General features: G+C 42.9%; 1 pseudogene; it reads right to left on the bottom strand.

Moving 5' to 3' along the window:
- Positions 1-8355: 8355 nt before the first annotated feature.
- LOC123723955 (delta-type opioid receptor-like) lies at positions 8356-25005 on the bottom strand (annotated as a pseudogene).
- Between the last annotated feature and the right edge of the window lie 553 nt (positions 25006-25558).

Genomic DNA, 25558 nt, shown 5'->3' with positions numbered 1-25558 from the left:
ACTAGTTCAAGTGTACCCAGTTTGTCATTTATTTATTTTAACAGATCGGTTTCGACCTTTACCATTCCCGGTGGTGAAAATATTAAATCGTCTGTGTCTGTAGAAGAGTCACTTTTTCATTTTGAAATCGGTTCCCCTGTCTTACTCTCCGTCATGTTTGGGTGTTGCTTGTTTTCATAATATTTGTTGATAAATCTAGTTTTAAGATTTGTTTTGTGTTATTATCCAGATTGAAGGTTATTACCCACCAGATTGTGTAGTGCTAATATTTAGTCTAATTTACCGATATTGAATATTACGTTTTTATCTTTGAGGTGGTCTACATAGCTGTGTTCAGTCCACCATCTTGCTCTGTGTTGTCCCAACCTGTGGGGCCTCCCACTCCTCTTTCTATTCTGGTTAGAGTCAGTTTGCGCTGTTCTGTGAAGGGAGTAGTACACGGCGTTGTACGAGATCTTCCATTTCTTGGCAATTTCTCACATGGAATAGCCTTCATTTCTCAGAACAAGAATAGACTGACGAGTTTCAGAAGAAAGGGCTTTGTTTCTGGCCATTTTGAGCCTGTAATCGAACCCACAAATGCTGATGCTCCAGATACTCAACTAGTCTAAAGAAGGCCAGTTTTCAGCTGTGCTAACATAATTGCAAAATGGTTTTGTAATGATCAATTAGCCTTTTAAAATGATAAACTTGGATTAGCTAACACAACATGCAATTGGAACACAGGAGTGATGGTTGCTGATAATTGGCATCTGTACGCCTATGTAGATATTTCTTAAAAAATTTGCAGTTTCCAGCTACAATAGTCATTTACAATGTTTACACTGTATTTCTGATCAATTTTATGTTATTTTAATGGATATTTTTTTTAAAATTTTCTTTCAAAAACAAGGACATTTCTAAGTGACCCCAAACTTTTGAACGGTAGTGTATGTCCTGGATGTCAGGAAGCTTGGCCCCGGTGATGTACTGAGCCATACTCACTAACTTGTGTAGCACCTTACGGTCAGATGCCGAGCAGTTGCCATACCATGCGATGATGCAACCGGTCAGGATGCTCTCGATGGTGCAGCTGTAGAACTTTTTGAGGATCTGGGGACCAATGCCAAATCTTTTCAGTCTCCTGAGGGGGAAAAGGTGTTGTCGTGCCCTCTTCACAACTGTCTTGGTGTGTTTGTACCATGATAGTTAGTTGGTGATGTGGACACCAAGGAACTTGAAACTCTCAACCCGCTCCACTACAGCCCCGTCAATGTTAATGGGGGCCTGTTCGGCCCGTCTTTTTCTGTAGGCTGTCTCATCATTGTCGGTGATCAGGCCTACTACTGTTGTGTCGTCAGCAAACTTAATGATAGTATTGGAGTTGTATTTGGCCACACAGTCGTGGGTGAACAGGGAGTACAGGAGGGGACTAAGTACACACCCCTGAGGGGCCCCAGTGTTGAGGATCAGTGTGGCAGACGTGTTGTTGCCTACTCTTACCACTTGGGCGCGGCCCGTCATGAAGTCCAGGATCCAGTTGCAGAGGGAGGTGTTTAGTCCCAGGGTCCTGAGCTTAGTGATGAGCTTCGTGGGCACTGTGGTGTTGAATGCTGAGCTGTAGTCAATGAACAGCATTCTCACATAGGTGTTCCTTTTGTCCAGGTGGGAAAGGGCAGTGTGGAGTGCGATTGAGATTGCGTCATCTGTGGATCTGTTGGGGCGGTATGCGAATTTGAGTGGGTCTATGGTATCCGGGAGAATGCTGTTGTTGTGAGCCATGACCAGCCTTTCAAAGCACTTCATGGCTACCGAGGTGAGTGCTATGGGGTGGACAGGTTACCTTCACTTCCTTGGGCACAGGGATTATGGTGGTCTGCTTGAAACATGTAGGTATTACAGACTCGGTCAGGGAGAGGTTGAAAATGTCAGTGAAGACACTAGCCAGTTGGTCAGCGCATGCTCGGAGTACACGTCCTGGTAATCCGTCTGGCCCTGCGGCCTTGTGAATGTTGACCTGTTTAAAGGTCTTGTTCACATTGGCTACCAAGAGCGTTGTCACACAGTCGTCCGGAAAAGCTGATGCTCTCATGCATCTTTCGGTGTTGCTTGCCTCGAAGCGAGCATAAAAGGCATTTAACTCGTCTGGTAGGCTGGTGTCACTGGGCAGCCCGCGTCTGGGTTTCCCTTTGGGTTTCCCATCCAACGCGTGTCCTCTATTGACACTTTGCTTGTTTGATGGTTCGTCTGAGGGCATAGCAGGATTTCTTATAAGCGTCTGGATTAGTGTCCAGCTCCTTGAAAGCGGCAGCTCTAGCATTTAGCTTGATGAGGATGTTGCCTGTAATCCATGGCTTCTGGTTGGGATATGTACGTACGGTCACTGTGGGACGACGTCGTCGATGCACTTATTGATGAAGCCGGTGACTGAGGTGGTATACTCCTCAAAACTGTTAGATGAATATTCCAGTCTGTGCTAGCAAAACAGTCTTGTAGCGTAGCATCTGCGTCATCTGACCACTTCCGTATTGAATGAGTCACTGGTACTTCCTGCTTTAGTTTTTACTTGTAAGCAGGAATCAGGAGGATAGAATTATGGTCAGATTTGGATGTCGTTATTTCACCATGTTAATAACCTATAGTTCAAAAGGTACTCGCACATTTGAGCTATCTTTGTTGCAGGTACAGTACATGGTAACAAAATAATAATATGAGAGAAAAAAGAAGAAACCTGCACACTGCTCTTGCTAGTATCACTGCTCTTAATGAAGCGCTCCCCTCCCCCACAGGGGAGACAACTAAGGCGTTGAGTCCAATACGTAAAGCTTAATAAAGAGCAGTGATACTAGCAAGAGCAGTGTGCAGGTTTCTTCATTAATCAGTAGTTGACAATAGACATACTATATACACCCCTTCGAACCAGTGCATTCAGCTATATCAGCCCGTTGCTGACAGGTGTATACAATCCTTTAAAGTTATTGTGAAGTGGAAAGGTCTAAGAGCAACAACGGCTCAGCCGTGAAGTGATAGGCAACACAAGCTCACAGAACGGGACCGCCGAGTGCTAAAATGCGTAGCGTGTAAAAAATAATCTGTCGTCGGTTGCAACACTCACTACCGAGTTCCAAACTACCTCTGGAAGCAACGTCAGCAAAACAACTGTTCGTCGGGAGCTTCATGAAATGGGTTTCCATGGCTGAGCAGCCGTACACAAGCCTAAGATCACCATTGTGCAATAACAAGAGTCGGCTGGAGTGGTGTAAAGCTCGCCGCCATTGGACTCTGGAGCAGTGGAAACGCGTTCTCTGGAGTGATGGCAGTCTGACAGACGATTCTTGGTTTGGCGGATGCCAGGAGAACGCTAGCTGCCCCAATGCATAGTGCCAACTGTAAAGTTTGGTGGAGGAGGAATAATGGTCTGGGGCTGTTTTCCATGGTTTGAGCTAGGCTCCTTAGTGCCAGTGAAGGGAAATCTTAATGCTACAGCATACAATGACCTTCTAGACTGTTCTGTGCTTTCCAACTTTGTGGCAACAGTTTGGGGAAGGCCCTTTCCTGTTTCAGCATGACAATTCCCCCACGCACAAAGTGAGGTCCATACAGAAAAGGTTTGTCAAGATCAGTGTGGAAGAACTTGACTGGCCTGCACAGAGCCCTGACCTCAACTCCATCGAACATTTTTGGGATGAATTGCGAGCCAGGCCTAATTGCCCAATATCAGTGCCCAACATCACTAATGCTCTTGTGGCTGAATGGAAGCAAGTCCCCGAAGCAATGTTCCAACATCTAGTGGAAAGCCTTCCCAGAAGAGTGGAGGCTGTTATAGCAGCAATGTTCCAACATCTAGTGGAAAGCCTTCCCAGAAGAGTGGAGGTTGTTATAGCAGCAAAGGGGGGGACCAACTCCATATTAATGCCCATGATTTTGGAATGAGATGCTCGACGAGCAGGTGTCCACATACTTTTGGTCATGTAGTGTATGTAGTGATGTTTTAGACTGGCTGGGATGTAAACACTGTCATGTATGTGTCAATGTTAGGGACAGATCAACATATTTATCCATGCTACCATAGCAATGCTGGTGCAGGTGCAAAGCTCCTGGGTGGCCTCTTCTAATACAGCACAGAGATAACACGTTGACAGTATCATCACACGTTGACAGTATCATCACATGTTGACAGTATCATCACACGTTGACAGTATCATCACACGTTGACAGTATCATCACACGTTGACAGTGTCATCACACGTTGACAGTGTCATCACACGTTGACAGTATCATCACACGTTGACAGTATCATCACATGTTGACAGTATCATAACACGTTGACAGTATTATCACACGTTGACAGTATCATAACACGTTGACAGTATCATCACACGTTGACAGTATCATCACACGTTGACAGTATCATCACACGTTGTCTTTATTGTGTCTGTGTGGAACTGTGTGTTGACATTTCAAAGCTTCCAGCAAACAGGTAAAGTACAACATAGATAGTAAACACTACAATACACAGTGTTGCTCAACCTGTTTCTGGACATCCACTTTGTATAGTCCTGTGGACTTCACCACAGGAACCACATGGAATGACAACTATGTGCATCCCAAATGGCTGCCTATTCCCTATATAGTGGCAACTAGTTGCATCCCAAATGGCTGCCTATTCCCTATATAGTGGCAACTAGTTGCATCCCAAATGGCTGCCTATTCCCTATATAGTGGCAACTAGTTGCATCCCAAATGGCTGCCTATTCGCTATATAGTGACAACTAAATGTGTTCCAAATGGCTGCCTATTCCCTATATAGTGACAACTAGTTATGTCCCAAATAGCTGCCTATTCCCTATATAGTGCACTACTTCTGAACAGAGTGTTTTGAGTCCTGGTCAAAAGTAGTACTATAAAATCCTATAAAGGGAATGAAGTGCAATTTGGATGAAAAACTAGTGTAGGACACAGTGGTCCAGGACTGAGCCATGACAACACACATCACTTAGTGGCAAGACTCTATACACGTCAAACTGGTTCAAATTCTGCTACAACAACTTCACTAATATTGAACATGTTAATAGTAGAAACAGCATGATTCAAAATATTCACCAATATTGACTAAAAGAAATGCATCATATTAATATCATAAATAGTAGGAACAGAACTAGACAGTGTAACCTCTATGGGATTGGTGTCCCTCCACCGAGACGGTTGAGCTAACGTGCGCTAATGTGATTAGCATGACATTGTAAGTAACAAGAACATTTGCCAGGATATAGACATGTCTTATATGGGCAGAAAGCTTAACTTCTTGTTAATCTAACTGCACTGTCTAATTTACAGTAGCTATTACAGTGAAAAAAAGACCATGCTATTGTTTCAGGAGAGTGCACAACAACAAAAACTTTTATCACGGCAACTGGTTTGATACATTCACCTCTGAAGGTAAATAATGTACTTACATTCAGTAATCTTGCTCTGATTTGTCATCCTGAGGGTCCCAGAGATAAAATGTAGCATAGTTTTGTTTGATAAAATCAATTTTATAATAAAATGTAGGAACTGGATTCTGCAGTTTAAACCCCTGCTGTCTCTGGCTCCACACCCACCCCACCCAGCCATCTAGATGTGTGAAAGTTAGTCTAGAAGCTAATGATCCATCATGTATGACGTTCCTGGGAGTGTGTCAACTTACATTTTGTATTACCATATCATTTTTGTATGTTCTCTATAGTTCTGTTCACCGGATGTGCTACCTTGTCCTGGACCTTCTGTTTTCGACTCTCTCTCTCTCTACCGCACCTGCTATCTTCGTCTCTCTCTCTACCGCACCTCTACCGCATCTCCACCCGGCACAACCAGAAGAGGACTGGCCACCCCTCAGAGCCTGGTTCCTCTCTAGGTTTCTTCCTAGGTTCCTGCCTTTCTAAGTAGTTTTTCCTAACCACTGTGCTTCTACATCTGCATTGCTTGCTGTTGGAGTTTTAGGCTGGATTTTTGTATAGCCCTTTGTGACATAGGCTGATGTAAAAAGGGCTTTATAAATACATTTGATTGATTGATTGATTGATTGATTGAAAAGGTATCAATTGACCAATTCTGCACATTTGGGCAGACTTGATACAAAATATTGTCCAGGATTGAAAGGCTATACTGGATCAATCTGGAACTTTGCACACACACTGCTGCCATCTAGTGGGGAAAATCTAATTTGTGCCTAACCTGCAATAATACATTATGGCCTTTCTCCTGCATTTCAAAAATGCATGTTTTTTTGTTTGTATTATCTTTTACCAGATCTAATGTGTTATATTCTCCTACATTAATTTCACATTTCCACAAACTTCAAAGTGTTTCCTTTCAAATGATACCAAGAATATGCATATTCTTGCTTCAGGCCCTGAGCTACAGGCAGTTAGATTTGGGTATGTAATTTTAGTCGAAAATTGGAAAAAAAGGGGCCGATTCATAAGAGGTCTACGTAGTTCATAGTTCTGGTCCATTAGGCTCAGAATTTTTACAAATTGTCTTTTTTTTTCTCAGATAGAACTACTACACATATTAGTATAGACAGTCAAAACAAACATGTCTGCTTTCTGTTCATACTATATGCTATATGTCAGGTTGTCTTTTCCCTGGTGGGCTAACAGTGGAAACTACGATGGTACACAAGTGAACGATGAGATAGGCAATAATAATTGTTCATGTTCTTAAAAACACCTAATTTTCAGACATCACTGACTGACAACACAACGGGTAGAAACACCAAATATGTTGATAAAACAAATTTTAGATGAACAGAAATGTCAATTTAGTATTTTTTAAGAAACACATTGTCTGTATACTAAATCCTGTAAATATATGTTGAGCTGCATCAAACAGAAACACTAGCCTTTATACACTGAATACAAGATAAGCTCACACTAAATCCTTGTAGTTGTCTCAAATGAATGTTTACATTCTGTTACGATTTTAATTAGTATTTCAACAGAAGCTAACAAATATAACTGATAGATCCATCTAAACTTACAGTTTACAATCCATAGCATAATATTACAGTAATGCGAAGTTACAGTTTACAATCCATAGCATAGTATTACAGTAATGCGAACCCACTGAACGTTGATAACATGAGTATAGATCAGGGCTCTCCATCCCTGTTCCTGGAGAGATACCATCCTGTGTATTCAGACCAAGGCTCTCCAACCCTGCTCCTGGAGAGATGCCATCCTGTGTATTCAGACCAAGGCTCTCCAACCCTGTTCCTGGAGAGATACCATCCTGTGTATCTAGACCAGGGCTCTCTAACCCTGTTCCTGGAGAGATAACATCCTGTGTATCTAGACCAGGGCTCTCCAATCCTGCTCCTGGAGAGATATCATCCTGTGTATTCAGACCAAGGCTCTCCAACCCTGTTCCTGGAGAGATACATCCTGTGTATTCAGACCAAGGCTCTCCAACCCTGTTCCTGGAGAGATACCATCCTGTGCATTCAGACCAAGGCTCTCCAACCCTGTTCCTGGAGAGATACCATCCTGTGTATCTAGACCAGGGCTCTCCAACCCTGCTCCTGGAGAGAAGCATCCTGTGTATCTAGACCAGGGCTCTCCAACCCTGCTCCTGGAGAGATACCATCCTGTGTATTCAGACCAAGGCTCTCCAACCCTGTTCCTGGAGAGATATCATCCTGTGTATTCAGACCAAGGCTCTCCAACCCTGTTCCTGGAGAGATACCATCCTGTGTATCTAGACCAGGGCTCTCCAACCCTGCTCCTGGAGAGAAGCATCCTGTGTATCTAGACCAGGGCTCTCCAACCCTGCTCCTGGAGAGATACCATCCTGTGTATTCAGACCAAGGCTCTCCAACCCTGTTCCTGGAGAGATACCATCCTGTGTATTCAGACCAAGGCTCTCCAACCCTGTTCCTGGAGAGATACCATCCTGTAACTTTTCACTAAAATCCTAATCATGCGCATCTGATTCTAATAATTAGCTGGTTGATAAACTGAATCAGGTTAGTTACAATCTCAATCTCTCCAGGAACAGGGTTGGAGCGAAAACCTACAGGAGGGTCTCTCTCCAGGAACAGAGTTGGAGTTAAAACCTACAGGATGGTATCTCTACAGGAACAGGGTTGGAGTTAAAACCTACAGGAGGGTCTCTCTCCAGGAACAGGGTCGGAGTTAAAACCTACAAGATGGTATCTCTACAGGAACAGGGTTAGAGTTAAAACCTACAGGAGGGTATCTCTCCAGGAACAGGGTTGGAGTTAAAACCTACAGGATGGTATCTCTACAGGAACAGGGTTAGAGTTAAAACCTACAGGAGGGTCTCTCTCCAGGAACAGGGTTGGAGTTAAAACCTACAAGATGGTATCTCTACAGGAACAGGGTTGGAGTTAAAACCTACAGGAGGGTATCTCTCCAGGAACAGGGTTGGAGTTAAAACCTGCAGGAGGGTATCTCTCCAGGAGCAGGGTTGGAGTTAAAACCTACAGGAGGGTATCTGCTGTCCCTCAGTTAGAAGATCTGGGTCTCTTTAGGACTGGGTCAGGTTAAGATAGCGGTGGTGAGGTGAAGGATGTACTGCTGTCCCTCAGTTAGAAGATCTGGGTCTCTTTAGGACTGGGTCAGGTTAAGATAGCGGTGAAGGATGTACTGCTGTCCCTTAGTTAGAAGATCTGGGTCTCTTTAGGACTGGGTCAGGTTAAGATAGCGGTGGTGAGGTGAAGGACGTACTGCTCTAGAAGAACACATCAGAAGACGGTGCTGTGATACTCTCCCGGAGATAGACGATGTGATCTGAGTCAACCCGTTGGAGTCATCTCTGCCGTGGGAGTTAAGGGAGGACTGTTCCAGTACCACCGCTGGTCATACAGGCCTCCCCCTCCCTCTGTCCCCCCTGGCCTGCCCCCTGCCCCCGAGCCCTAGGTGGGCAGGTGTAGCTCCTCAACGTGCTCCTCACTCGACTCCCCCCCTGGCTGTCCCCCCCTGCCCCCCTCCCCCCCGGGCAGCAGAAGTCTCTGAAGCAGCGTTTGAAGTTCTCGTCCAGGAAGGCGTAGAGGATTGGGTTGAGGCTGCTGTTGGTGTAACCCAGGGCAACGCAGAAGAAGTAGGCCGCCATGACGGGCGTGGTCTCGAGGACGCCACCGGGGGGCGCCAGCATCTTGACCAGGATAAAGATGTGGATCGGCGTCCAGCAGACTATGAACACTGCCACCACCACCAGAACCAGACGGGTGATCCGCCGCAGGTTCCGGTCCTTCTCCCGGGAGCCGGAGAGCAGCCGCACGCTCTTCAGACGCAGAACCATGAGGGTGTAACACACACTGACGATGAGGAGGGGGGCCACGAAGCCGAAGATGAACACACAGATCTTCATCACTGTGTCCCAGTAGAGATAGGGGTCAGGGAACTGGAGGGCACACTCTGTACTACCTGGAGATATAACAACAACATTATCCCTAACTAACCTTAACCTAGAGATATAACACTAACATTATCCCTAACTAACCCTAACCTAGAGATATAACAATAACATTATCCCTAACTAACCCTAACCTAGAGATATAACAATAACATTATCCATAACTAACCCTAACCTAGAGATATAACAATAACATTATCCTTAACTAACCCTAACCTAGAGCTATAACAATAACATTATCCCTAACTAACCCTAACCTAGAGATATAACAATAACATTATCCCTAACTAACCCTAAATAACACAAACCCTAACCTAGAGATATAATAATAACATTATCCCTAACTAACCCTAACCTAGCGATATAACAATAACATTATCCCTAACTAACCCTAACCTAGCGATATAACAATAACATTATCCCTAACTAACCCTAACCTAGAGATATAACAATAACATTATCCCTAACTAACCCTAACCTAGAGATATAACAATAACATTATCCCTAACTAACCCTAACCTAGAGATATAACAATAACATTATCCCTAACTAACCCTAACCTAGAGATATAACAATAACATTATCCCTAACTAACCCTGACCTAGAGATATAACAATAACATTATCCCTAACTAACCCTAACCTAGAGATATAACAATAACATTATCCCTAACTAACCCTAAACTAGAGATATAACAACAACATTATCCCTAACTAACCCTAACCTAGAGATATAACAATAACATAATCCCTAACTAACCCTAAATCTAACTGGTGAATCAGTTAGACAGTGGTCTGGTGTATCAGTTAGACAGTGGTCTGGTGTATAGACAGTGGTCTGGTGTATAGACAGTGGTCTGGTGTATCAGTTAGACAGTGGTCTGATGTATAGACAGTGGTCTGGTGTATCAGTTAGACAGTGGTCTGATGTATAGACAGTGGTCTGGTGTATAGACAGTGGTCTGATGTATAGACAGTGGTCTGGTGTATAGATAGTGGTCTGGTGTATAGACAGTGGTCTGATGTATAGACAGTGGTCTGGTGTATCAGTTAGACAGTGGTCTGATGTATAGACAGTGGTCTGGTGTATAGACAGGGGTCTGATGTATAGACAGTGGTCTGGTGTATAGACAGTGGTCTGGTGTATAGACAGTGGTCTGATGTATAGATAGTGGTCTGGTGTATAGACAGTGGTCTGATGTATAGATAGTGGTCTGGTGTATCAGTTAGACAGTGGTCTGGTGTATAGATAGTGGTCTGGTGTATAGATAGTGGTCTGGTGTATAGATAGTGGTCTGGTGTATAGACAGGGGTCTGGTGTATAGACAGTGGTCTGGTGTATAGACAGTGGTCTGATGTATAGACAAGCAACAACCTTGGGATTAATTTTATTTTAACCATGCTAAACTCTAAAATCGAAATAACTGAACTGTCTCTCACTACTGTCTCCTCATTTGAATACATTGTTTACAAATCATCTTGCTCCATGACCACTCTACTTGTGTACCGTCCTCCTAAAGCTAATGAATCGTTCTGTCTGAACTACTCACCATTGCTGTCCCACTCTCCTCCCGCTGGCTGTTGCTTGGTGATATGAATATTCACGTGGACTTGCCTCTGATTTCAATGTTCACAGTCACATCAAGGGACACATACTAGACCTCATCTGCTCTGTCTGACCCCAACCTAACTCATATTACCCCTCCCTGTTCCCACTGTCTGACCCCAACCTAACTCATATTACCCCTCCCTGTTCCCACTGTCTGACCCCAACCTAACTCATATTACCCCTCCCTGTTCCCACTGTCTGACCCCAACCTAACTCATATTACCCCTCCCTGTTCCCACTGTCTGACCCCAACCTAACTCATATTACCCCTCCCTGTTCCCACTGTCTGACCCCAACCTAACTCATATTACCCCTCCCTGTTCCCACTGTCTGACCCCAACCTAACTCATATTACCCCTCCCTGTTCCCACTGTCTGACCTCAGTACAGGTGCATCAAAGCTGTGACGGAGAGACTGAAAAACAGCTTCTATCTCAAGGCCATCAGACTGTTAAACAGCCATCACTAGCACATTAGAGGCTGCTGCCTATAGGCATAGACTAGAAATCACTGGCCACTTTAAGGAATGGAACACTAGTCACTTTAATAAGGTTTACATATCTGGCATTACTCATCTCATATGAACTGTATATACTGTATTCTATACTATTCTACGGTATCTTAGTCACTTAATAATGTTTACATATCTTGCATTACTCATCTCATATGTATATGCTGTATTCTATACTATTCTACTGTATCTTAGTCCGTTCCACTCTGACATCACTCGTCCATATGTATATAGTCTTAATTCATTCCTACTTAGATTTGTGTGTATTGGGTATATGTTGTGTAATTTGTTAGATATTACTTGTTAGATATTACTGCCCTGTCAGAGCTAGAAGCACAAGCATTTCGCTACACCCGCAAAAACATCTGCTAATCACGTGTATGTGACAAATTAAATTTGATTTTATTTGACATCACCCCTGTCCTCATCACCCCTTGATTACAAGATCCTCCTTCTGCCTTACAAAGCCCTTCACCACCTTGCCCCCCCTTACCCCTCAGACCTTCTTCTTCCCTATCAACCCACACCCTCACTCCGTGCCACCACGTCATCCCCAGATCCAAATAAAATCTAATTGTATTTGTCACATGCGCCGAATGCAACATGTGTAGACCTTTCAGTATAATGCTGACTTACAAGCCCTTAACCAACAATGCAGTTTTAAGAAAAATAAGTGTTACCCTTATCCTGCCCCTTACCCTAGTCCCTACCCTACCCCTTACCCTAAACCCTTACCCTAAACCTTACCCTACCCCTTACCCTAAAACCTTACCCTAAACCTTACCCTACCCTAAACCCTTACCCTAATCCAGGTTCCTATCTAAACCCCAACTCTGACCCTCCCCATCCACTGATACATCAGACTCTTTCGCTTCGTTGAGCCCACCCCTCTCTTTATTCATGTCTTCTTTGAGCCCACCCCTCTCTTTATTCATGTCTTCATTGAGCCCACCCCTCTCTTTATTCATGTCTTCATTGAGCCCACCCCTCTCTTTATTCATGTCTTCTTTAGTCTGATGTTTTGATGGTTTTCTTTTTCATTTCTATAATTGGAAAGCGACTTTGGGTCGCTACAGCAGCGTAGCCTAGTGGTAAGAGTGTTGGACTAGTAACCGAAAGGTTGCAAGTTTGAATCCCTGAGCTGGCAATGTACAAAATCTGTCGTTCTACCCCTGAACAAGGCAGTTAACCCACTGTTCCTAGGCTGTCATTGAAAATAAGAATTTGTTTTTAACTGACTTGACTAGTTAAATAAAGGTAAAAAAAGTGACTATATAATTCCCATGCATTATTATTATTATTACTAGCTACAGTACCAGTTAAAAGTTTGGACAAGCCTACTCATTCCAGACTGTTAGTTACTGTAGAATAGCTAGTCTTATATTTATTTGTCTCCCTGAAACTCAAATAACCCATAATGCACTTCTCCTTCTCGTCAAAGCCTCTACTCCTCGACAGACATAATCCCACATCGACCCCTAAATCCTAAACCATACACACTGACGCGATGTAATCAATGTGTGTGTGTGTGTGTGTGTGTGTGTGTGTGTGTGTGTGTGTGTGTGTGTGTGTGTGTGTGTGTGTGTGTGTGTGTGTGTGTGTGTGTGTGTGTGTGTGTGTGTGTGTGTGTGTGTGTGTGTGTGTGTGTGTGTGTGTGTGTGTGTGTGTGTGTGTGTGTGTGTGTGTGTGTGTGTGTGTGTGTGTGTGTGTGTGTGTGTGTGTGTGTGTGTGTGTGTGTGTGTGTGTGTGTGTGTGTGTGTGTGTGTGTGTGTGTGTGTGTGTGTGTGTGTGTGTGTGTGTGTGTGTGTGTGTGTGTGTGTGTGTGTGTGTGTGTGTGTGTGTGTGTGTGTGTGTGTGTGTGTGTGTGTGTGTGTGTGTGTGTGTGTGTGTGTGTGTGTGTGTGTGTGTGTGTGTGTGTGTGTGTGTGTGTGTGTGTGTGTGTGTGTGTGTGTGTGTGTGTGTGTGTGTGTGTGTTGTGTGTTGTGTGTGTGTGTGTGTGTGTGTGTGTGTGTGTGTGTGTGTGTGTGTGTGTGTGTGTGTGTGTGTGTGTGTGTGTGTGTGTGTGTGTGTGTGTGTGTGTGTGTGTGTGTGTGTGTGTGTGTGTGTGTGTGTGTGTGTGTGTGTGTGTGTGTGTGTGTGTGTTGTGTGTGTGTGTGTGTGTGTGTGTGTGTGTGTGTGTGTGTGTGTGTGTGTGTGTGTGTGTGTGTGTGTGTGTGTGTGTGTGTGTGTGTGTGTGTGTGTGTGTGTGTGTGTGTGTGTGTGTGTGTGTGTGTGTGTGTGTGTGTGTGTGTGTTGTTTTTTTTGTGTGTGTGTGTGTGTGTGTGTGTGTGTGTGTACCGTTGCTGTTCTGTGTGCTGCCCAGCACCAGAGCAGGGATGCCGCAGCGGAGGATGAAACCCAGATGAGAACGTTGATGATCTTCGCTTTCACGGGAGTTCTAAAGTCCAGAGCCTTGACCGGGTGACACACAGCTACATACCGATCCACTGACATCATGGTCAGAGTGAAGATACTGGTAAACATGTTGTAGTAGTCTATACTGATGAACACCTTACACACCACCTGGAGGACAGGATCATTATTTTACAAAGAAATGTGCTTAATGCCATTTCAAATCAGCTCACCACAGGACAGACAGAGTAGGTAATCTGCCAAACATTATGCTGTTGAGGTACAGTAATCTACCAAACACTATGCTGTTGAGGTACAGTAATCTACCAAACATTATGCTGTTGAGGTACAGTAATCTACCAAACATTATGCTGTTGAGGTACAGTAATCTACCAAACATTATGCTGTTGAGGTACAGTAATCTGCCAAACATTATGCTGTTGAGGTACAGTAATCTACCAAACATTATGCTGTTGAGGTACAGTAATCTACCAAACATTATGGTATTGAGATACAGTAATCTACCAAACATTATGCTGTTGAGGTACAGTAATCTGCCAAACATTATACTGTTGAGGTACAGTAATCTGCCAAACATTATGCTATTGAGGTACAGTAATCTACCAAACATTATGCTGTTGAGGTACAGTAATCTGCCAAAAATTATGCTATTGAGGTACAGTAATCTACCAAACATTATGCTGTTGAGGTACAGTAATCTACCAAACATTATGCTGTTGAGGTACAGTAATCTACCAAACATTATGCTGTTGAGGTACAGTAATCTGCCAAACATTATGCTGTTGAGGTACAGTAATCTACCAAACATTATGCTGTTGAGGTACAGTAATCTACCAAACATTATGCTATTGAGATACAGTAATCTACCAAACATTATGCTGTTGAGGTACAGTAATCTGCCAAACATTATACTGTTGAGGTACAGTAATCTGCCAAACATTATGCTATTGAGGTACAGTAATCTACCAAACATTATGCTGTTGAGGTACAGTAATCTGCCAAAAATTATGCTATTGAGGTACAGTAATCTGCCAAACATTATGCTGTTGAGGTATAGTAATCTGCCAAACATTATGCTGTTGAGGTACAGTAATCTGCCAAACATTATGCTGTTGAGGTACAGTAATCTGCCAAACATTATGCTATTGAGGTACAGTAATCTGCCAAACATTATGCTGTTGAGGGACAGTAATCTACCAAACATTATGCTATTGAGGTACAGTAATCTACCAAACATTATGCTGTTGAGGTACAGTAATCTGCCAAACATTATGCTATTGAGGTACAGTAATCTACCAAACATTATGCTGTTGAGGTACAGTAATCTGCCAAACACTGGAAGGGTTAGGGGTTAGGGGTTAGGGGTTCGAGGTTAGAGGTTAGGGGTTAGGGGTTAGAGGTTAGAGGTTAGGGGTTACGGGTTAGAGGTTAGGGGTTAGGGGTTAGAGGTTAGAGATTAGGGGTTAGGGGTTAGAGGTTAGAGATTTAGAAGTTAGGGGTTAGAGGTTAGGGGTTAGAGGTTAGGGGTTAGAGGTTAGGGGTTAGGGGTTAGAGGTTAGAGGTTAGGGGTTAAGGGTTAGAGGTTAGGGGTTAGAGGTTAGGGGTTAGGGGTTAGAGTTTAGGGGTTAGAGGTTAGGGGTTAGGGGTTAGAGATTAGGGGTTAGGGGTTAGAGGTTAGAGGTTAGGGGTTAGAGGTTAGGGGTTAGGGTTAGGGGTTAGAGGTTAGAGGTTAGGGGTTAAGGGTTAGAGGTTAGGGGTTAGAGGTTAGGGGTTAGGGGTTAGAGGTTAGGGGTTAGGGGGTAGGGGTTAGAGGTTAGAGGTTAGGGGTTAGGGGTTAGAGTTTAGGGGTTAGAGGTTAGGAGTTAGGGGTTAGAGATTAGGGGTTAGGGGTTAGGGTTAGAGGTTAGGGGTTAGAGGTTAGGGGTTAGGGGTTAGAGGTTAGGGGTTAGGGGTTAGAGGTTAGGGATTAGGGGTTAGGGGTTAGAGGTTAGGGGTTAGAGGTTAGAGGTTAGGGGTTAGGAGTTAGAAGTTAGGGGTTAGAGGTTAGGGGTTGGGGTTAGGGGTTAGGGGTTAGAGGTTAGATGTTAGGGGTTAGGGGTTAGAGGTTAGGGGTTAGAAGTTAGAGGTTAGGGGTTAGAGATTAGGGGTTAGGGTTAGGGTTACCTCTCCGAAGGGCCAGGAGTTGATCAGGTAGTCAGTACTCTGGAAAGGCATTGTGGTGGTCACTAGGGCGTCGCCTACTGCCAGATTAAAGATGTAGATGTTGGTGGCCGTATTCATCTTAGTGTACCTGGAAAGACAGATATAATAGGACTTTATTAGTGGTATACCTGGAAATACAGATATAATAGGACTTTATTCGTGGTATACCTGGCCAGACAGAGAAATTAGGACTTTATTAGTGGTATGCCTGGCCAGACAGAGATAATAGGACATTATTAGTGGTATACCTGGCCAGACAGAGAAATTAGGACCTTATTAGTGGTATACCTGGCCAGACAGATATAATAGGACTTTATTAGTGGTATTCCTGGCCAGACAGAGATAATAGGACATTATTAGTGGTATACCTGGCCAGACAGAGAAATTAGGACCTTATTAGTGGTATACCTGGCCAGACAGATATAATAGGACTTTATTAGTGGTATTCCTGGCCAGACAGAGATAATAGGACATTATTAGTGGTATACCTGGCCAGACAGATATAACATGACTTTATTAGTGGTATACCTGGTCAGCAAGAGATAACATGACTTTATTAGTGGTATACCTGGTCAGACAGAGATAATAGGACATTATTAGTGGTATACCTGGACAGACAGAGTAACATGACTTTATTAGTGGTATACCTGGCCAGACAGATATAACATGACTTTATTAGTGGTATACCTGGCCAGACAGAGATAACATGACTTTATTCGTGGTATACCTGGTCAGACAGAGATAATAGGACATTATTAGTGGTATACCTGGACAGACAGAGATAACATGACTTTATTAGTGGTATACCTGGCCAGACAAATATAACATGACTTTATTAGTGGTATACCTGGCCAGACAGAGATAATAGGACATTATTAGTGGTATACCTGGCCAGACAGAGATAATAGGACATTATTAGTGGTATACCTGGCCAGACAGATATAACATGACTTTATTAGTGGTATACCTGGCCAGACAGATATAACAGGACTTTTTTAGTGGTATACCTGGTCAGCAAGAGATAACATGACTTTATTAGTGGTATACCTGGCCAGACAGAGATAATAGGACATTATTAGTGGTATACCTGGCCAGACAGATATAACATGACATTATTAGTGGTATACCTGGCCAGACAGATATAACATGACTTTATTAGTGGTATACCTGGCCAGACAGAGATAACATGACTTTATTAGTGGTATACCTGGCCAGACAAATATAACATGACTTTATTAGTGGTATACCTGGTCAGACAGAGATAATAGGACATTATTAGTGGTATACCTGGACAGACAGAGATAACATGACTTTATTAGTGGTATACCTGGCCAGACAAATATAACATGACTTTATTAGTGGTATACCTGGCCAGACAGAGATAATAGGACTTTATTAGTGGATAAAGCCCCACCTTATCTCAGCTCACTGGTCACCATAGCAGCACCCACTCGTATCACGCGCTCCAGCAGGTATATCTCACTGGTCACCCCCAAAGCCAATTCCTCCTTTGGTCATCTTTCCTTCCAGCTCTCTGCTGCCAATGATTGGAACGAACTGCAAAAATCTCTGAAGCTGCGGACTCTTACCTCCCTCACTAGCTTTAACCTGTTGGGTCTAGGGGGCAGCATTTGCACGTCTGGATAAAAAAAATGTACCCGATTTAATCTGGTTACTAATCCTACCCAGTAACTAGAATATGCATATACTTATTATATATGGATAGAAAACACTCTAAAGTTTCCAAAACTGTTTGAATGGTGTCTGTGAGTATAACAGAACTCATTTGGCAGGCAAAACCCTGAGACATTTTCTGACAGGAAGTGGATACCTGATGTGTTGTATTGACTTTAAACCTATCCCATTGAAAAACACAGGGGTTTAGGAATATTTTGGCACTTCCTATTGCTTCCACTAGATGTCACCAGCCTTTACAAAGTGTTTTGAGTCTTCTGGAGGGAGATCTGACCGAACAAGAGCCATGGAACGGTGATGTCCCATTAGACACCTGGCGCGCTACTTCATGTTGGGTACCCTCGTTCCAATACGTTATAAAAGACTATGCATTCGTCCACCTTGAATATTATTCATGTTCTGGTTAAAAAGGCCCTAATGATTTATGCTATACAACGTTTGACATGTTTGAACGAACGGAAATATATTTTTTCCCTCGTTCATGACGAGAAGTCCGGCTGGCTTACATCATGTGCTAACGAGACGGAGATTTTTGGACATAAATGATGAGCTTTTTTGAACAAAACTACATTCGTTATGGACCTGTGATACCTGGAAGTGACATCTGATGAAGAGAATCAAAGGTAATGGATTATTTACATAGTATTTTCGATTTTAGATCTCCCCAACATGACGTCTAGTCTGTATCGCAACGCGTATTTTTCTGGGCACAGTGCTCAGATTATTGCAAAGTGTGATTTCCCAGTAAGGTTATTTTTAAATCTGGCAAGTTGATTGCGTTCAAAAGATGTAAATCTATAATTCTTTAAATGACAATATAATATTTTACCAATGTTTTCTAATTTTAATTATTTAATTTGTGACGCTGACTTGACTGCCGGTTATTGGAGGGAAACGATTTCCTCAACATCAATGCCATAGTAAAACGCTGTTTTTGTATATAAATATCAACTTGATAGAACAAAAATGCATGCATTGTCTAACATAATGTCCTAGGAGTGTCATCTGATGGAGATTGTAAAAGGTTAGTGCATCATTTTAGCTGGTTTTATGGTTTTGGTGACCCTGTCTTTGACTTGACAAAACATTACACACAACTCTTGTAAATGTACTGTCCTAACATACTCTAAATTTATGCTTTCGCCGTAAAACTTTTTTGAAATCGTAAAACGTGGTTAGATTAAGGAGATGTTTATCTTTCAAATGGTGTAACATAGTTGTATTTTTGAAAAATTTGAATTTTGACATTTATTTGGATTCAAATTTGCCGCTCTTGAAATGCACCTGCTATTGATGGAGTGCACCACGGGTGGCACGCTAGCGTCCCACCTAGCCCCAAGAGGTTAAGCACCAGCCGTCAGAGCAGCTCACAGATCACTGCACCTGTATATAGCCCATCTGTAAACAGCCCATCTATCTACCTACCTCATCCCCATACTGTATTTATGTATTTATCTTGCTCCTTTGCACCCCAGTATCTCCACTTGTATCTCTCCACCAGTCCTCCGTGTCAGCCCTGATTCTGCTCTTCACCAGTCCTCCGTGTCAGCCCTGATTCTGCTCTTCACCAGTCCACCGTGTCAACCCTGATTCTGCTCTTCACCAGTCCTCCGTGTCAGCCCTGATTCTGTTCTTCACCAGTCCTCCGTGTCAGCCCTGATTCTGTTCTTCACCAGTACTATTCTACCAATCTCCCATTATACCATTCTACCAATCTACCATTCCACCAATCTACTGATCTACCATTCTTCTGATCTACCTTTCTACCAATGTCTACCATTCTACCAATCTACCATTTTACCAATCTAACATTCTAGCAATCTACCATTCTACTGATCTACTATTCTATGAATCTACCATTCTACTAATCCACTATACTACTAATGTACCATTCTACCAATAAACCATTCTACTAATCTACCATTCTCCAATCTACCATCTACCAATCTACTACTCTACCAATCTACTAATCTACCATTCCACCAATCTACCATTCTACCATTCAACTGATCTACCGATCTACCATTTTACTAATCTACCTTTCTTCCAATCTATCATTCTACTGATCTACTATACTACTTATAGCCTCTTTTGGCTAGGGGGCAGTATTTTCACGTTCGGATGAAAAGCGTGCCCAGAGTAAACTGCCTGCTACTCAGGCCCAGAAGCTAGGATATGCATAGTATTAGTAGATTTGGATAGAAAACACTCTGAAGTTTCTAAAACAGTTTGAATGATGTCTGTGAGTATAACAGAACTCATATGGCAAGCAAAAACCGGAGAAAAATCCAACCAGGAAGTGGGAAATCTGAGGTTGGTAGTTTTTCAAGTGATTGCCTATCGAATATACAGTGTAAATGGGGTCAGATTGGACTTCCTAAGGCTTCCACTAGATGTCAACAGTCTTTAGAAAGTTGTTTCAGGCTTCTATTGTGAAAGGGGAGCGAATAAGACCAGTCACAGTAGATGGCTCAGCTGAAAGCCTTTAGTTGTTGATCGCATGCAGCTCTGTTCCCTTTCCTTTCTAAAGACAAAGGAATTGTCCGTTTGGAATATTATTGAAGATTTATGATAAAAACATCCTAAAGATTGATTATATACATCGTTTGACATTTTTCTACGAACTGTAATGGAACTTTTGGACTTTTCGTCTGGACTTAGTGCCCGCGCCTTGTGCATTTGGATTAGTGAACTAAACACGTGAACAAAAAGGAGGTATTTAGACATAAAGATGAACTTTATCGAACAAAACAAACATTTATTGTGGAACTGGGATTCCTGGGAGTGCATTCCGATGAAGATCATCAAAGGTAAGTGAATATTTATAACGCTATTTCTGACTTATGTTGACTCCACAACATGACGGGTATCTGTATGGCTTGTTTTGGTGGCTGAGCGCTGTACTCAGATTATTGCATGGTGTGCTTTCGCCGTAAAGCTTTTTTGAAATCTGACACAGCGGTTGCATTAAGGAGAAGTTTATCTTTAATCCTATGTATAACACTTGTATCTTTCATCAAAGTTTATGATGAGTATTTCTGTAAATTGATGTGGCTTTCTGCAAATTCGCCGGGTGTTTTGGAGGCAAAACATTACTGAACATAACGCTCCAATGTAAACTGAGATTTTTGGATATAAATATGAACTTTATCGAACAAAACATACATGTATTGTGTAACATGAAGCCCTATGAGTGCCATCTGATGAAGATCATCAAAGGTTAGTGATGAATTTTATCTCTATTTCTGCTTTTTGTGACTCCTCTCTTTGGCTGGAAAATGGCTGTATGTTTTTTTTTTGTGACTAGGCGCTGACCTAACATAATTGCTTGGTGTGCTTTGGCCGTAAAGCCTTTTTGAAACCTGACACGATGGTTAGATTAACAAGAAGTTAAGCTTTAATTTGATGTATTGCACTTGTGAATGTATGAAAGTTAAATATTTCAAATAATTTTATTTGAATTTTGGGCTCTGCCATTTCACCGGATATTGTCGAGGGGTTCCGCTAGGCTAATCTACCATTCTACTAATCCACCTATATTACTAATCTACCAATATACCATTCTACTAATCTACCATTCTCTAATCTACCATTCTTCCAATCTACCATTCTGCTAATCTACCATTCTACTAATCTACCATTCTCTAATCTACCATTCTGCTAATCTACCATTCTGCTAATCTACCATTCTACTAATCTACCATTCTCCAGTCTACCATTCTACTAATCTACCATTCTCTAATCTACCATTCTTCCAATCTACCATTCTGCTAATCTACCATTCTACCAATCTACCATTCTACCAATCTACCATTCTACCAAGCTACCATTCCACCAATCTATATCTCTACCAATCTACCATTCTACAGTCAACCAATCTACCTATTTACCAATCTACCATTCTACATTCTACCATTCCACCAATCTATCTACCAATCTACCATTCTACATTCTACCAATCTACCATTCTACTACTATACCAATCTACCATTCTACCAATCTACTATTCTACTAATATACCAATCTACCATTCTACATTCTACCAATCTACCTATTTACCAATCTACCATTCTACATTCTACCATTCCACCAATCTATCTACCAATCTACCATTCTATATTCTAGCAATCTACCATTCTACCAATCTACTAATATACCAATCTACCAATCAACCATTCCACCAATCTATATCTCTACCAATCTACCATTCTACAGTCTACCAATCTACCTATTTACCAATCTACATTCTACCATTCCACCAATCTATCTACCAATCTACCATTCTACATTCTACCAATCTACCATTCTACCAATCTACTAATATACCAATCTACCATTCTACCAATCTACTATTCTACTAATATACCAATCTACCATTCTACCATTCTACCATTCCACCATTCTACCATTCTACATTCTACCAATCTACCTATTTACCAATCTACCATTCTACATTCTACCATTCTATCTACCAGTCTACCATTCTACATTCTCTAATCTACCATTCTACCATTCTACCATTCCACCATTCTACCATTCTACCAATCTACTATTCTACTAATCTACCTATCATTACCTCTAGAATCCTGACTGATTCTGATGCAAAAAAAGGCATCAAGGATCCAGAGTACCACATTATCATAGCCATTTCACACACCAGCACATGCACACATACAAGCTCGCACCCCCACCACACACACACACACTGACAGTGAACAATTATTAAATGTGAAATTAATCGGAATCTAAATCTGTATTTTGACAGTTTTGGCTCTGAATGTGTTCCAATTGGGGGCGCAAAGGAACGTCCACAAACTTCAAACACACAGCATCTCAGTGTTGCGCGTGAAACTCAGACAATTCCATGGCATGTCATCGAATCACTAGAGTGGGAGCAGTTGAAAGTTAAACCAGAACAAACACTATCACACAACGTCCTCATAATAATGCAGCATAGTAGGGTCCTAGTCGTTTATTTATGAATTGTTTCAATAGTTGAGCGTTTCATATAGATTACACCTAACCACGGTCTAGATTACACCTAACCATGGTCCAGATTACACCTAACCACGGTCCAGACTACACCTAACCACGGTCCAGACTACACCTAACCACGGTCCAAATTACACCTAACCCCAGTCTAGATTACACCTAACCACAGTCTAGATTACACCTAACCACGGTCCAGATTACACCTAACCACGGTCCAGATTACACCTAACCACGGTCTAGATTACACCTAACCATGGTCCAGACTACACCTAACCATGGCCCAGATTACACCTAACCCCAGTCTAGATTACACCTAACCATGGTCTAGATTACACCTAACCATGGTCCAGATTACACCTAACCATGGTCCAGATTACACCTAACCATGGTCCAGACTACACCTAACCATGGTCCAGACTACACCTAAACATGGTCCAGACTACACCTAACCATGGTCCAGACTACACCTAACCATGGTCCAGATTACAGCTAACCATGGTCCAGATTACACCTAACCATGGTCCAGATTACACCTAACCCCAGTCTAGATTACACCTAACCATGGTCCAGATTACACCTAACCACAGTCTAGATTACACCTAACCCCGGTCCAGATTACACCTAACCATGGTCCAGATTACGCCTAACCATGGTCCAGACTACACCTAACCATGGTCCAGATTACACCTAACCATGGTCCAGATTACACCTAACCATGGTCCAGATTACACCTAACCATGGTCCAGACTACACCTAACCACGGTCCAGATTACACCTAACCACAGTCTAGATTACACCTAACCACGGTCCAGATTACACCTAACCATGGTCCAGATTACACCTAACCATGGTCCAGATTACACCTAACCATGGTCCAGATTACACCTAACCACGGTTCAGATTACACCTAACCACAGTCCAGATTACACCTAACCACGGTCTAGATTACACCTAACCACGGTCCAGATTACACCTAACCATGGTCCAGATTACACCTAACCACGGTCCAGATTACACCTAACCATGGTCCAGATTACACCTAACCATGGTCCAGATTACACCTAACCACGGTTCAGATTACACCTAACCACAGTCCAGATTACACCTAACCACGTTCTAGATTACACCTAACCACGGTCCAGATTACACCTAACCATGGTCCAGATTACACCTAACCATGGTCCAGATTACACCTAACCATGGTCCAGATTACACCTAACCATGGTCCAGACTACACCTAACCATGGTCCAGACTACACCTAACCACGGTCCAGATTACACCTAACCACAGTCCAGACTACACCTAACCACAGTCCAGACTACACCTAACCACGGTCCAGACTACACCTAACCACGGTCCAGATTACACCTAACCATGGTCCAGACTACACCTAACCACAGTCTAGATTACACCTAACCACAGTCCAGATTACACCTAACCATGGTCCAGATTACACCTAACCATGGTCCAGATTACACCTAACCACGGTTCAGATTACACCTAACCACAGTCCAGATTACACCTAACCACGGTCTAGATTACACCTAACCACGGTCCAGATTACACCTAACCACGGTCCAGATTACACCTAACCACGGTCCAGATTACACCTAACCATGGTCCAGACTACACCTAACCATGGTCCAGACTACACCTAACCATGGTCCAGACTACACCTAACCATGGTCCAGACTACACCTAACCATGGTCCAGATTACACCTAACCACAGTCCAGACTACACCTAACCATGGTCCAGATTACACCTAACCATGGTCCAGCGCTGGGATAAAAACTTCCAAGGCTTCATGCTTGGATCTGTGCTAAAGTAGTGATGCCTTCATCTATGCATCACATAGCCTATAACCCCTAGTTTACTCCACATGGACCATACAGGTAAGGGACAGGAGTAGACTAACCTAGTCAGAACATGACTATCCTAGACTCACCTGATGATGATAAACATGACCAGACAGTTTCCAACCAGTCCGACCACAAACACAACGGAGTACATCGCCGCTATGATGAGGATGATTGGCGACATGGGCTCCGGGTCCCCCAGCGAGCTGCCATTAGCTGTGTAGTTGAACAGCTCTGGGAAACCTGGCTGCCACGTGAAGTTGAGGAGGCAGTCCTCGGGGCGACCGGAAGGGCACCGGTCCTCCTTGAAGATCTGCACCACGCCGTTACTGTCATGGGAACCGGCGTTGGCCATGGTGCTGAAACCAACCGGGCCAGAGGAGAGAAACGCACTGAATGTTACACTGACGATTACGGTGTTATTCTCAAACGGCGAGTTGTTGCAATAATTAACATGACATTGGCATGTTGAGGTGTTTGTACAAGTTTCAATATAGGCTATAGGCTAATTATCTGAAGCTAATATTTTGAACAAAAAATGTTTCAAGGACATGGACACCCATCATTCAAATAACATCAATCTTACCTTTGAGAACTGCCTCTTTTTAAAGTTGACTGGAGTGAAAAGTGTCCGCAGTTAAACAGGATATTTTATCATCAACAACCATCCATCCTTTCCAGAAAATAACCTTTTTACCCTGGTAGTGGTACCTATCACGGTATCTCGCGCTCTCAATCAGATTTCCCTGCATGAACTAGCCGCTGACTACACTGGTGGCGCACGCTCCAAGCCGAAGGCGCTTGCAGTGAGTGACATCAGAGCTGAGAGAAGACTGAGCCCACCTAGACACAGAAACACACGGCTATATGCAGCAAGCAAA

This window comes from Salmo salar, unplaced genomic scaffold, assembly GCF_905237065.1.
Source record: "Salmo salar unplaced genomic scaffold, Ssal_v3.1, whole genome shotgun sequence".
Classification (NCBI taxonomy): Eukaryota; Metazoa; Chordata; class Actinopteri; order Salmoniformes; family Salmonidae; genus Salmo; species Salmo salar.
The sequence above is the reverse complement of the archived record's forward strand: the minus strand, read 5'-3'. Positions and strand labels throughout refer to the sequence as shown.